The sequence below is a fragment of the Mus caroli genome, chromosome 12 (assembly GCF_900094665.2).
Source record: "Mus caroli chromosome 12, CAROLI_EIJ_v1.1, whole genome shotgun sequence".
NCBI lineage: Eukaryota > Metazoa > Chordata > Mammalia > Rodentia > Muridae > Mus > Mus caroli.
The window spans coordinates 44,724,368-44,737,274 of record NC_034581.1 but is presented as its reverse complement, the minus strand read 5'-3'; the positions used below and the strand labels follow the sequence as shown (position 1 = coordinate 44,737,274).

Below are 12,907 nucleotides of genomic sequence, written 5' to 3'. Positions count from 1 at the left end.
GCAAAACTCATGAAACTCAAGAAGAAGGAAGACCAAAGTGTGGACACTTTGCCCCTTCTTAGAATTGGGAACAAAACACCCATGGAAGGAATTACAGAGACAAAATGTGGAACTGAGATGTAAAAATGGACCATCCAGAGACTTCCCCACCTAGGGGTCCATCCCATAATCAGCCACCAAATGCAGACTGTAGGCAACCGAAGCCTAAAACATGGCGCCTGTTTCCAGTACACTGTGGACGTAAACAACACCACTGTGCTGGCCCTAGCCTGAATCTGGCACCAACCCCTCCCTAGTGGGTCCATGCAAATTAAGGTGCCAGCAGACTGACCAATCCCAGGACGACACAAAGCTTTTTGCTGTGCAGGTGTGTATATAAGGAGTCCTCCCTGGGTTCCCAGGGTCCCGGTAGCAGCATCGAGACATTCCTGCAATAAAGCTGTTGTGTCTTCCTTGCCGGATGAGGTGGGCGCGACAGCAGACACTATTGCATATACTAGCAAGATTTTGCTGAAAGGACCTGGATATAGCTGTCTCTTGTGAGGCTATGCCAATGCCTAGCAAACACAGAAGTGGATGCTCACAGTCAGCTATTTGATGGAACACAGGGCCCCCAGTGGAGAGCTAGAGAAAGTACCCAAGGAGCTGAAGGGGTCTGCAACCCTACAGGTGGAACAACAATATGAATTAACCAGTACCCCCCAGAGCTCATGTCTCTAGCTGCATATGTAGCAGAATATGGCCTTGTAAGCCATCATTGGGAAGAGAGGCCCCTTGATCTTGCAAACTTTATATGCCCCAGTACAGGGGAAACACCAGGGCCAAGAAGTGAGAGTGAGTGGGTAGGGGAGCGGGTGTGTGTGTGTGAGAGAGAGGGTATAGGGGACTTTTGGGATAGCATTTGAAATGTAAATGAAGTAAATACTTAATAAAAATGTGGAAAAAACAAAAAACAAACAAAAAAGAAATACAGGAAAACACAATCATATAGGTGAAGGAATTGAACAAAGCAGTCCAAGATCTAAAAATGGAAGAAGAAACAACAAAGAAATCACAAATGGAGGCAACCCTGGAGACAGAAAACCTAGGAAAGAGGTCAGGAGCTACAGATGCAAAGCATCAACAACAGAATACAAGAGATAGAAGAAAGAATTTCAGGCATGGAAGAAACCTTAGAAGATATTGACACAATGGTCTTGAAAATACAACACACAAAACTCCATACTCTAAACATCCAGGAATTCCAGTATTCAAAGAAAAGACCAAATCTAAGAGTAATAGAAATAGAAGAGAGTAAAGATTCCCAGCTCAACAGCACGAGAAAATGTGTTCAACAAAATCATAGGAGAAAACTTCCCCAACCTAAAGGAAAAGATGACCACAAATGCTCAAGAAGCTTTTACAACACCAAATAAATTGGACCAGAAAAAAAAATCTTCTCGTCACATAATAATCAAAACACTAAATGCACCGAGCAAAAAAAGAATATTAAAAGCTGCAAAGAAATAAGCCAAGTACCATATAAAGTCAAATGAGGGATGGGGTTGCCATCCCACAGTCAAAACTCTGACCTATAATTCTTCCTGTTTGAAAAAACTGCAGGGATGGATATGGAGAGGAGTCTGAGGAAAAGAAGGCACAGCAATAGGCACGAAGTGGGATCCAGCTCAAGGGGAGGTCCCAAGACCTGACACTATTACTGAGGCTATGGAGTGCTCACAAAAAGCAACAGTGTCTACAGGCCAGACCCTTCCCACCCCTCCCCAGGAGCTCCTGGGGACTGGACCACTAACCAAAGAATACACATGGATCAACCTTGGCGCTGGCCACGTAAGTGGAAGAGGATGGCCTTGTTGGACATTAGTGGGAGGAGAGTCTCTTGGGCCTGAGGTTGTTCAATGCCCCAGTGTAGGAGCATGCTAAGGAGGAAGGATGGGTGTGGGTCGGTGGGGGAGCACCCTCATAGAGGCAGGGAGAAGGGGATGGTTGGATAGGGGGTTTCCTAAAGGGAGACCTGGAAAGGGGGAAACATGAAATATAAACAAAGAAAATATCCAATAAAAAACGGGGGGGGGACCTATCATGACTGCCCTCTGAAAGACTCAACAAGCAGCCGAAAGAACCACATGCAGATATTTGCACCCAACCAATGGACAGACGCTGCTGACCCCTATGGTTGAATTAGGGAAAAGCTGGAAGAAGCTGAGGAGGAGGGAATCCCTGTAGGAGGATCAGCAGTCTCAATTAACCTGGACACCCGAGATCTATCAGACAATGAGCCACCAACCAGGCAGAATACACCAGCTGATATGAGGCCCCCAACACATATACAGCAGAAGACTTCTAGGTCTGGGTTCAGTCAGAGAAGATACACATAACCCTCAAGGGACTGGAAGCTTAGAGGTTTGGTGGGTTTGGGGTCGGGGTGGGGACATCCACGTGGAGACAGGGGGGCGGGAGAAGGTATGGGATGTGGAACAGTTGGAGGATGTACCAGGAGGGGAATAAAATCTGGACTTTAAAATAAATAAATTAAAAGAAAAGATAAAAGATTGTAAGAGCCACCCACAGGAAAGGGAGTTTGTTCTGAAATTGTTTCTCCTTGAAATATAAGGAGGTATAGGCATAACTTCTAACCAACATCAGTGCTTAAGCTGGAGCTGAGCAAGAACAACAATAGGCCTGCTAAGTTGCATGGGATATTAATATCAGAGTTTACACATATGTGAAACATGAAATGAATAAATTTTAAATACTCTCATGATAGAAAATAGAAAACAAAATACTATGATTCTTTACATTTTTTCAGACACCCTCTGTGTTGTTACTCAGTTCTCCCTTCTGACTATTCTCTATTTATTCCCTACTCCCCCATCGGAGTCCCCCTTTTCTTATGATCTCAAATCATCTGTATTTACTTCTCTATTACTCTTCAAACCTCCCACCGTGGTGATTATATTCCTGGTTTTTTGCAGCTACTTCAGGATATATACTCACACCTGAGGATTTGGACGTAGAAACACAGAGGAGAGAAAACATGTGATGTTTGTCTTGTTAAGTCTAGTTCATCACGATATGATTTTTTTTCTAGTTCTGTCGATTTACTTACAAATTTCATGATTTCAGTTTTTAAACTGAATTGTATAAATAGTGTATATCTACCACATTTTCACTATCCAGCTGTTATTTGAAGGTTACTTAAGTTGTTTCATTTTCCTAGAAATTGTGAGAAGAGCAGTAATGAACAAGGCTGAGCAGGTGTCTATAAATGAGGATGTCAAGTATTTAGGCATATGCCCAGTGTAGTTTCGCTAGGTTGTATGGTGGGTTTATTCTTACCTTTGTGAGCATTCTACACAGTGTTTTCTTAATCAGTTTGCAGTTCTCCAACAGTGGATGAGCATCGTCTTTCCCCACATCTCTTCTGCATTTGTTATCTTTTATTTTCTCAATCTTAGCCATACTATCCTGTTCAGGGCAAGAAAAAAAATCTTAGTTTTTTTTTTTTTAATTGTATTTCCCCTATTGTCAGGGACATTGCACATTTTTGGGAGATATTTTTTAGTCGTTTTATTGTCAACTCTGTTGTGATTCTAAGTTCAATTTTTGAATGGGTTATTGTTATTTATGTATCTTTGGCTGTCCTGGAACACACTAGGCCAGGCTGTCATCCAACTCAGAGATTTACCTGCCTCTGCTTCCCCAAGTGCTGGGATTAAATATGTGTAACTGTTTTCGTAGTTCTTTACATATTCTGGTTGTTAACCAACTGTCAGATGTGGGACACGTAGAATGTCCACCTGATAGAAGAAGGTTGAAGAAGGTTCAAACCCCCTAGTAAATCTCATAACTGACAATGGCAGGTGTTATGAGCAGCTCCTGGCCAGGCTCTACCTGTCCTGGAAAATGTAGCCATGACACCACACAGAGAGAAGCATGACAACCAGTCACATATGAAAACCTAGAACTCTCCATGCTGATGAGGTATCTAGATAGGCCATGAGTGTTTAGTCAATGAGCTTCCCTTTCTGGGCATCCCTTCCTGCAAAAAGTATCTACTCTCATGTTCATCCTGATTAAGATATATAAATTTACATCTGTCATGAATAAAGCAGTTTGGACAAGCAAGGATTAGGGTGTGATCAGAAGAGGCCTTTCTTATAAAGAGCCACATCTAAATCTCTACCATCTGCCATCCAACCACCCCCTCTCCCAGACTCAGAGTAGCAGGAAGCTCGGACCCACAGACCACCTTTCTCAACTGCTCATGGTCTCTGGTGGCTCTTGGTACACAGAAGATTGAGAACCACAACATCCATCTAACCTTTGCTGTTTCTTACCCAGGAAAACACAGGCTGGGATCACTCCCACCCTCATCTTAGACTGTGTTCTGCCTTCCCTGAGTGGCATGCTAAAGGTGCTCAGGTGTCCCAGAATCAAGGCAGATGTAGCCTGATAGGCAGATGTATAACTAAAAAAGATGATTCTCTCCTGTTCTGTGTGCTTCCTTTTCACCCAATTGATTATTTCTTCAGTTGTCCAAAAGTTTTCTTGTTTTATGAAGTCTCACTTACTTACTTTACTTATTGGGTAAATGGAGTGTTATTCATAAAGAAATTTTCTACATCTATATCATGTCAGACAATGTCTGATTTCTTCTATAACTTTCAGTGTTTCAGGCTTTACATTTATGTCCTTGGTTTATTTGGAATTAGATTTTGTGCAAGGTGATTGATACAGGTCTAATATCATTCTTTTGCATGTGGACAGTAAGTTTTCCTAGAACTGTTAGCCATGCTTTTTTTTTGTTTTTGACATTGATTTTCTTATTTTCATCAAGTGTTAAATAGCCAAAGTTATATGTGCTTGTAATTGGGTGTTTGATTTTGGTTCCATTTGTCTATATGTCTGTTTTTGTGCCAGTACCATATTGTGATTATTGCTATGGGTCTATAATAATATATCCTGATATCTGAAATTGTAATCCCATCACCATTATTCACTTTCTCAAGATTATTTTGGTGTAAATTGTAATTTCAGGGTGCATTTTGATTTGCATTTCTCTGATGACTAAGGATGTTGAATATTTCTTTAAGTGCTTCTCGGCCATTCAAGTGTACTCTGTTGAGAATTCTGCTTAGCTCTGTACCCCATGTTTAATTGGATTGCTTGGATTTATTGGAGTCTACCTTCTTCAGTTTTTTTTTATATATATATTTTGGATATTAGCCCTCTGTAGAATGTAGGGTTAGTGAAGATCTTTTCTCAATCTGTAGGCTGCTGTTTTGTCCTATTGGCAGTGTCCTTTGTCTTACAGAAGCTTTTCTGTTTTAAAAGCTCCCATTTATCAATTGTTGATAATCTTAGAGCCTTAGCCATTGTTGTTCTAATCAGGAAATTGTCTCCTGTACCAGTTCATTCAAGGTTATTCCCACTTTCTCTTCTATTAGGTTTAATGTATCTTGTTTAATGCTGAGGTCCTTGATCCACTTGATCTTGAGTTTTGTGTAGTGTAATAAATATGAATATATTTGCATTATTCTTTATGGAAACATCCAGTTAGACCAGCACCTTTTGTTGAAGATGTTTACCTTTCTCCATTGTATGATTTTCCATTGGCTTCTTTGTCAAAAATCAAGTGTTCATAGGTGTGTGGGTTTATTTCTGGGTCTTGGATTCTATTCTGTTGATCAACCTATGTCTATACCAATACCATAAAGTTCTTATCACCATTGCTCTGTAGTACAGCTTGAGTTCATTTAGTTTTGCTCTTTTTGATTATTTTAACATAGGCACTTAAGAGTTACACATTTTTCTCATAGGACTACTTTCAATCTGTACCAGTGCTTTTGTTGAGTTGTGTTTTCATTTTCATTTAATAAAAAGGAAAGTATCTTTTGTTGCTTCTTTTACCCATTCATCATACATTAATTAGTTGTTTGGTATTTATGAGCTTGTGTAGTTATTGAGGTTTTGTTTTCTATCAACTTTGCTTTATTGTACTGTAGTTAGGCATGCACAAAAATGATTCAGTCCTTTTGCATTTATAAAGGTTTGTTTCATGTCCTAGCATGTGGTCTCTTTCATAGAAGTTTCCTTGTGCTGTTGAGTAGAATGTGTATATGTTATTTGGGTGAAATTTTTTATAGGTATCTGTTAAGTCCATTTGATGTATGATAACATCAAATATGGAAACATTCACATGTTTCCTTGTTTATTTTTTGTACAGATGTCTCATCTAATGGAGAAACTAGGGTTCAAATACACCCTCTATTATTGGTTGATGGTAATGTGTGTCTTTTTAATCTTTTCCACTTCCCTAATTGCTACTACTGTGCAATGCTTCCTGTTTGCAATCATCAGGAATATTGACTTGACATAGCCTTTCAGACATTTTTACACATGTGCTGTTCTCTTTTTTTGTTTGATTTTCTTAAACAAATGTTGTTGTATAAATAATATTAATAATAGTAACATTGTTTTTTCCTTTTAGTACAATGCAGAAGAATCTTATGTTTTGTACTAAAAATAATTTCTCTAATGAATTGTAAAAATAAATTGAGAGAGAGAGAGAGAGAGAGAGAGAGAGAGAGAGAGAGAGAGAGAGAGAGAGAGAGAGAGAATTTGATAACCTTAGTAGTATATGTCTTCTCTGGATGCCACAATTCTGTGTTTAGAATTAACTATCACAAAAATACATGAATATGTAGATAATATGACAAATGGTTGCCTTAATTGAATACACTGACTGGAGAGTGTTGATAATTGGTCTGTTGTTATGTATTGTAATGCTAAATACTAGCCAGGGTTGCCTCAGGGACAAGAAAATCCTCTCCTACACAAAGAAGTACTATGTGAGCTTACTCCTTAGTTTAAAACTATTGGTTAAATAAAGATGCCTATAGCTTCAAAAAAGAGATGTAGGTGGAGTTTCTATTCCAAGTCTGGAGGTCTGTGGAGGACCACGACGAAAAAAAAAGTGGAGAGAGGAGAAGACACCATGGGGTGAGTCATGAAAATATGGCCAGGAGTGGTGGCCAATTCAAGTTAAGAGCTGCCCAGATGAAAAATGACAAGTTATAGTTTAAGAGTTATTGATGAGGAAGTAAATTTTTTGGAAGTAGATTTTAATAGCTTGGAGGGTTAGACACTTGCCCAGCTCTAAATGTGTTTATCATAAATATAAATGTGTGTCTTTTATCCAGGAACTAAATGATCAAAGGTGAAGCAGAAGCCCCTGATTGAGATTAGTTATTTACTACAATAGGTGAGTGCACTTTATTATCTTAGTTGGAAACCTGTTCTTACACATTTAAATGAATCTGTTTGGTTTTAAGACTATTCAGGGGAATAATTTTAGAGTAAGGTTCAATTGTATGAACAGGCCAGATATATTTAGCAAAATATGAGATAAATCATAATGAATTCATATGCAACCTGTGATCAATAACTCAATTTTCCTGACAAGTAAGACTTCAGCAATTTTTACATCTTGATAGTTTTTGAGATGGATGCAGGAGGTGGTTTTGTCTATTAATGTGTCTTAATTTACAATTGATGTGAGACTGAAAACTTCATACGGGATAATTTGAAACTAATTTTGAATCAGCGTAAAGCTATTTTTATTTTACAGTATCAGCTGTTATTACTCATAAGAAATAGCTTTTATATTATTATTTGGACAAAGTTATGAGCTATAAAATACAGTTGTTCCTACCTTGTCCCGGTGAACTTTCAGTATTCATTTGTTTGCAAGAAATAACATGGACAAGATGGCTTTATAGCCCAGTAACTTGAGCAATATGATTCATAATTAGCTTAAGATGTAGCAAATGACTTTGCTTGTGCCATAAAGCCAAGATTGTACCAAAATAACAATGAGTATTAGGGACATTTCTAAGTCATTCCACTTTATTTTTAGTTTTATAATATTTATTTGAAAATTAAATTTTACTTCTTAAATGAAATAGTTTTCTAAATGAAGAGAAAGCACCACCTGTGGTTCTTTCTAATTTCAGTTTCTGCTAACATAGCTGCTGGCACTAGAAATGCAGAACAATTTTCAGAGGACTGTCAACCATGTAATTTCTTGGCAAATATATGACAATTACTTTCCATGTAATTATAGTGTCATTCCATGAGATCCTACAGCCTAGTAGAAGAGGAGAGTTAACAGGTCATTCTACCTTTTATATGCTGTGGTTTTTTCCAGTGTCAATAACATGGACACAACTCAAATAGTGACTCCAATTAATATTACATTCATGTCAAAGCCAGAGAGTCCACTAAAATTTTTAAGCTATTATACAACTCCATTGGATTTAGACCAAAACACTCGCTTGGGTTTGGTGTTACTGGCTTATTAAAACTCAGAGAATATAGAATCAAGGAATCAAATGCAAAGACTCAAGGAAAAGTGTTCAATCAAAGAAGTGAATTAGGAATGAAAGAAAAATATAGGGTAATTTTATCTTCAACAATCAATTTCCCATGCACTCTTTCAAATTTAGAGTGGTTTTCTTGTATGCTTTCCTTAAGTATCTTTAAAAAATTATCATCCAATTTTCAAACTTATGTACAGAAGGAAACCACAAAGTTCTCTTCTCCTGCTCCTAATCTAGAATAAATTTTTTATATATAGTATAGTAAAACAACAAGAAATATTATTGACTTATTTAGTTTTGTGAAAAAAGTTTTCTTTTTCTTTTTTTTGGTTTAGTTTTGGAAAAAGAAAACAAGAAAATGTTAAGATGCCTGATTCCTGAGGGGGGAAATATTTTTCAAAAAGTGTCATGAGATCTAATGACACACTGTTTGTTTTTCATATTCTTTTTTTTTTTCTGTAAAAGCAGACTTTATTGGGATGTTGACACTTTGTTAGTTTCTGGGAGAGAGAGAGAGAGGTCTTAGCTGTATTATCTAGCTTCTTTTTCTCTTTTAGATTTTACTTAATTTTTTTTATGTGTATGGGCGCTTGTTGAATACATGACTTTCATGCAGTGCCATCAGAGGCCAGAAAAGATACCCTGGGACTTGAATTACAGATGCTATGAGCCTCCATGTGTATTAGGACTGAACAGAGTTCTGTGGAAGAGCAGACATTGAGCTTTACCACTAAACCTCTATTCAGCTCCACAATCCATTTTGTGTAGGCAACGAACATGACTCACTGTTATAAGAAGGCCACTATTATTTTTGTTAATGTAATGAATGGAGAGTTTTACTTGTTGAGATATACTGGAAAAATATCCATTCCCCTCACCCAAGTAAAAGTAGAAAAAGTGAACTAATATATGCAACTTTCCGGGAAATATTTATTGAACTGTTTACTTATAAAAAATTCCATTTAGTTTTACATATGTATATAAAGTGAGGAGGAAAAACTTCAATATTTTAAAAATAATAAGTACTTAGAATAAATGATTCTCTTGTTAAATTTAAAAATGTTATTAGTTTAAAGTATGAAATGATTGACAGACATTTTATTTTCAGGACAAAGACATGTCAAAATATGGGTCATTATATTATATTAAAGATGTTTGCATATAATCACATTCTTGTGATTTGTCTGCAAAAGTAGATCTCACTTCTTCAAAAGTACTTTTGAATACCTCCCTACTGCCACGCCTTTCAGAAGTCAGAAGCAAAAAGACCAGTTACCTAGATGAAGAAGCAAGAAACACAGTGCACTGGATCAGGCTGTGAGTGCTAGCTCACTGATCCTGCTATCTATATCAGGTTGGCCTCAACTTTAGAATTCTCTGGGGTGCTATAATCACAGGTGTGCATCATTGCACCCGGCCATTTTCAACCTCTAATTTTCTGTTATATGCTGTAAAAGAAACTACTTGAGTAGAGGATAAATTAAAACCCTTAACTGTGCTTCCTGTTGTGAGAAGTCTGTTTTCATAGCATCCCAGTCCCTTTCACTGACCTATGTTTCTACATGAAGTGCTGCTACTCGAGAGTAAAACATCAGTTCCAGCTTGGGTTTTGGAGTTAGAATTACCTTTGGGTGACATATGGCCCCTGATTTACACTGTAAAAGTAAGAGAGTTGCATTGATATAAACAAATGAAACAGTAAGGGAATTAGATTTACAGCCGAAAGAAAAATCACTTTAATTTCACACGGTGAAAACTTTCCAAAGTAAAATCAAGGATATTCTATAGCAGCTAAGACAATAAAAGTAATTTGTCAAAATCAAACACATTGATAGCTACAAAGGAAGCTTGCCTGGTTCCGACTCTTAGGACCTGTTATTACCTCAAGAGGCTGTAGAACAGGTTGGCAAGAAGATATTAAAGGAATAGAGGTTGATAAGGTAGAAATCACCACGCAGTTATAAAAGTAAATCTTTCTAAACCAGAACCAACTGAAAAAGGGAAAGATTTACAGCTGGCTGTCTCTGTCTCTGCTGCTGTAATGGGCACTGTTAGCTGTGCGGAGAAAGCAGGCACTTGGCAAGATAGGAGACATTACTTTGAAGATTGATTCAGAATTTTTCTCAGAGTTGTTCTACAATCTTCAGAAAAGTTTTAGGAAAGGAGAAGACAAGTCAAGGTATAGCTTTGTGGGACTTCTTGAAAGTGGATAATCTTTTCAGGTCCATATGGAGGGTTGAATGTCCAGTCTATCCATTCTATTCTTGTCCATTTTGAGGAAAGTGTGTACACTAAGCAGTGCAATTTCAAAACAGAAATGACAGTGGTGTTGATGACAGGAAATATTTACGTGATTGTTACAATGAAAATGCATTGTGTAATATCCACAAATTCCTACGAATGTGCTTGTCACACATTCACAGTTCAGTGTTAACTTAAACTGTAAGGACTCACCATGGCTGAAAAACTTCTGCCAATTGTTGGTTACTGGGAAAGTAAGAGTCAGTTTTCATCAGAGTTGGAGTGCCTTGGAGTCTGCCCATGATCTCAGACATGGTCCTAGACATGTAAGCCTGCAGACAGAACCAAATGGATTCTGTAGATTTGAAAACAGAACTCATAAAGTAGGGATGGAAAAATAGTACAGGCTTGACATGGATTGGAGGAGAGATAATAGAGGGTTGATTAGGTCAAAGCATCTTCTATACATTTATGCAGTTATAAAACGGTAAAAAAAAAGATTAGCAAGAACTTGTAAAGAATTAGCATGTGGTCTTTTAGTGCTGTACATATTAAAAGACTATTCTATAAATTGACCACATTATAAAAGTATTCAAAGTAAGCTGTATGTTGGTGATACACATAATAATAGGAAAAGGTAATATAAAAGTTATTTTGCTTTTTATGGTATGTGAAAATTCTTTTTACAATTAATGCAGTGAACTGTCAACAGACATTTTTTACTAAGCAGAACAAAGCAAAATGTAGACTTTTAAATTTATTTTAATTTTAAGACAGACTCTCATGTAGACTTGCTGGCCTGGAGCTCATCTTGCATTCAGCCAAGAGTGGCCTTGAATCTCTGACCCTCCTGCCTCTATTTAGTGCTAGGACTGCAGGTGTGTGTCACCACAGCTACTTTATGCAGAACTTGAAATGGAACCCAGGCTTCTTTGCATGCTAGGCAAGCACTGTGCCACCTGAGCTCTATCTGCAAATGAATCTTTGATCAAAGAAGAAATGCACAAAAAGGTAGGAGTGCAAGGTGAAACCAAAGAAACAAAAGCAATACTGAAACAAGATATCATTTGCTCCTCAGACTGAAGCACAGCAGTGGCAGGGTGAGTCAGGCTACTGCAGGGAAGGACAGAAAGTGAGTACCCAGCACTGGGCTGCCTTTTTACATGTACAGTCGGATTTACACAATAATACCTTGAAAATTGAGTGTAAAGAGTGCCATAGACACAGACATTCTTGGTACAATTTGTTTGATCAGCGGTATAAGCTCCCTGACCCGTTAACAGGTCAAAGGTCCAATCTCTCTGCTCTGGAGTCAAAGCAGCAGCATTTGCTCGGGCCTGNGTTTGTGCAGCCTCTTGCCATAGTGCTCTCCATTCCATATATTTGCCCNCACTGGGGAGAGCGGCTTTTGCAATCATTTGCCAGTCGGCAGGAGTTAATGCCTCGCCAGCAAGCCTGTCTAACTGCACCAAGGTAAAATTAGCATTGGCTCCATATTTACAGACCGATTCGGCAAGCTCTTTAATCTGTGTATAATCTACCGGAGCGTGAACATGCCCACCCTCGGCTCCTTCAAAGACCGGAAATGCCTGTTGTATCTTCCTTTGTGCCTCTCTTGAAATGAACGAGTCCCGCACTGCCTCTCTGCACAGGGCTGAAGCACTACGCAGGGCGGGGGCTCTGCATAGGGCGGAGGTGCACTATGACTTTGAAGCCCACTGCCCGGAGGTCGAGCAGCAAGCTGGCCTTTGCCAGCCGCTTTTGGCTTCTTTCTTGACCTATAAGCTCACATTTCTCTCTCATAATGAGCTGCTTCCTCCTCCAAGTCTGTTTCCTCCAAAGGGCTAATTTCTTCATCTGANTCACAGCTACTAAGAACTGGTTCTTTAAACTCGTCTCTTTTCTCCTCTTTCCTTCTAATCTCTCCCCAGGTATTTTTCCCTGACATTAACTTTTCCTCGGGTTCAAGACCCGTGGAAAGGCCTGTATACTTATTTGGTGCACCATGTTTCCTCTTTTTTCCTGCTCTCTCTCCCCGCTTTATTTCTGATAGACTGTCTTGAATTTTGTCCAGAATTCTCCACCCCACCTTAACCACTTGTTGACTTATGAAAAGGAACAAAAAGGCTTTTAACACTAGAGAAAGTTCAAGACCAGACATACCTTGTAAAGCTNTAACGAGTCTCGCTGCAGTTTTGGTTCAGCTCCGTCCCCCAGCTGAAGAGTTCTGAATCCACACCGGATCCTTCTCAACAGTCTGTTTTGCGGGAACACTTCATTAC

At 38.5% G+C, this 12,907-nt stretch overlaps 1 pseudogene; it reads right to left on the bottom strand.

Annotated features, from left to right (window-relative positions):
* The window catches only part of LOC110307354, a 17,155-nt pseudogene extending 4,363 nt beyond the window's left edge, over positions 1-12,792 (bottom strand).
* Between the last annotated feature and the right edge of the window lie 115 nt (positions 12,793-12,907).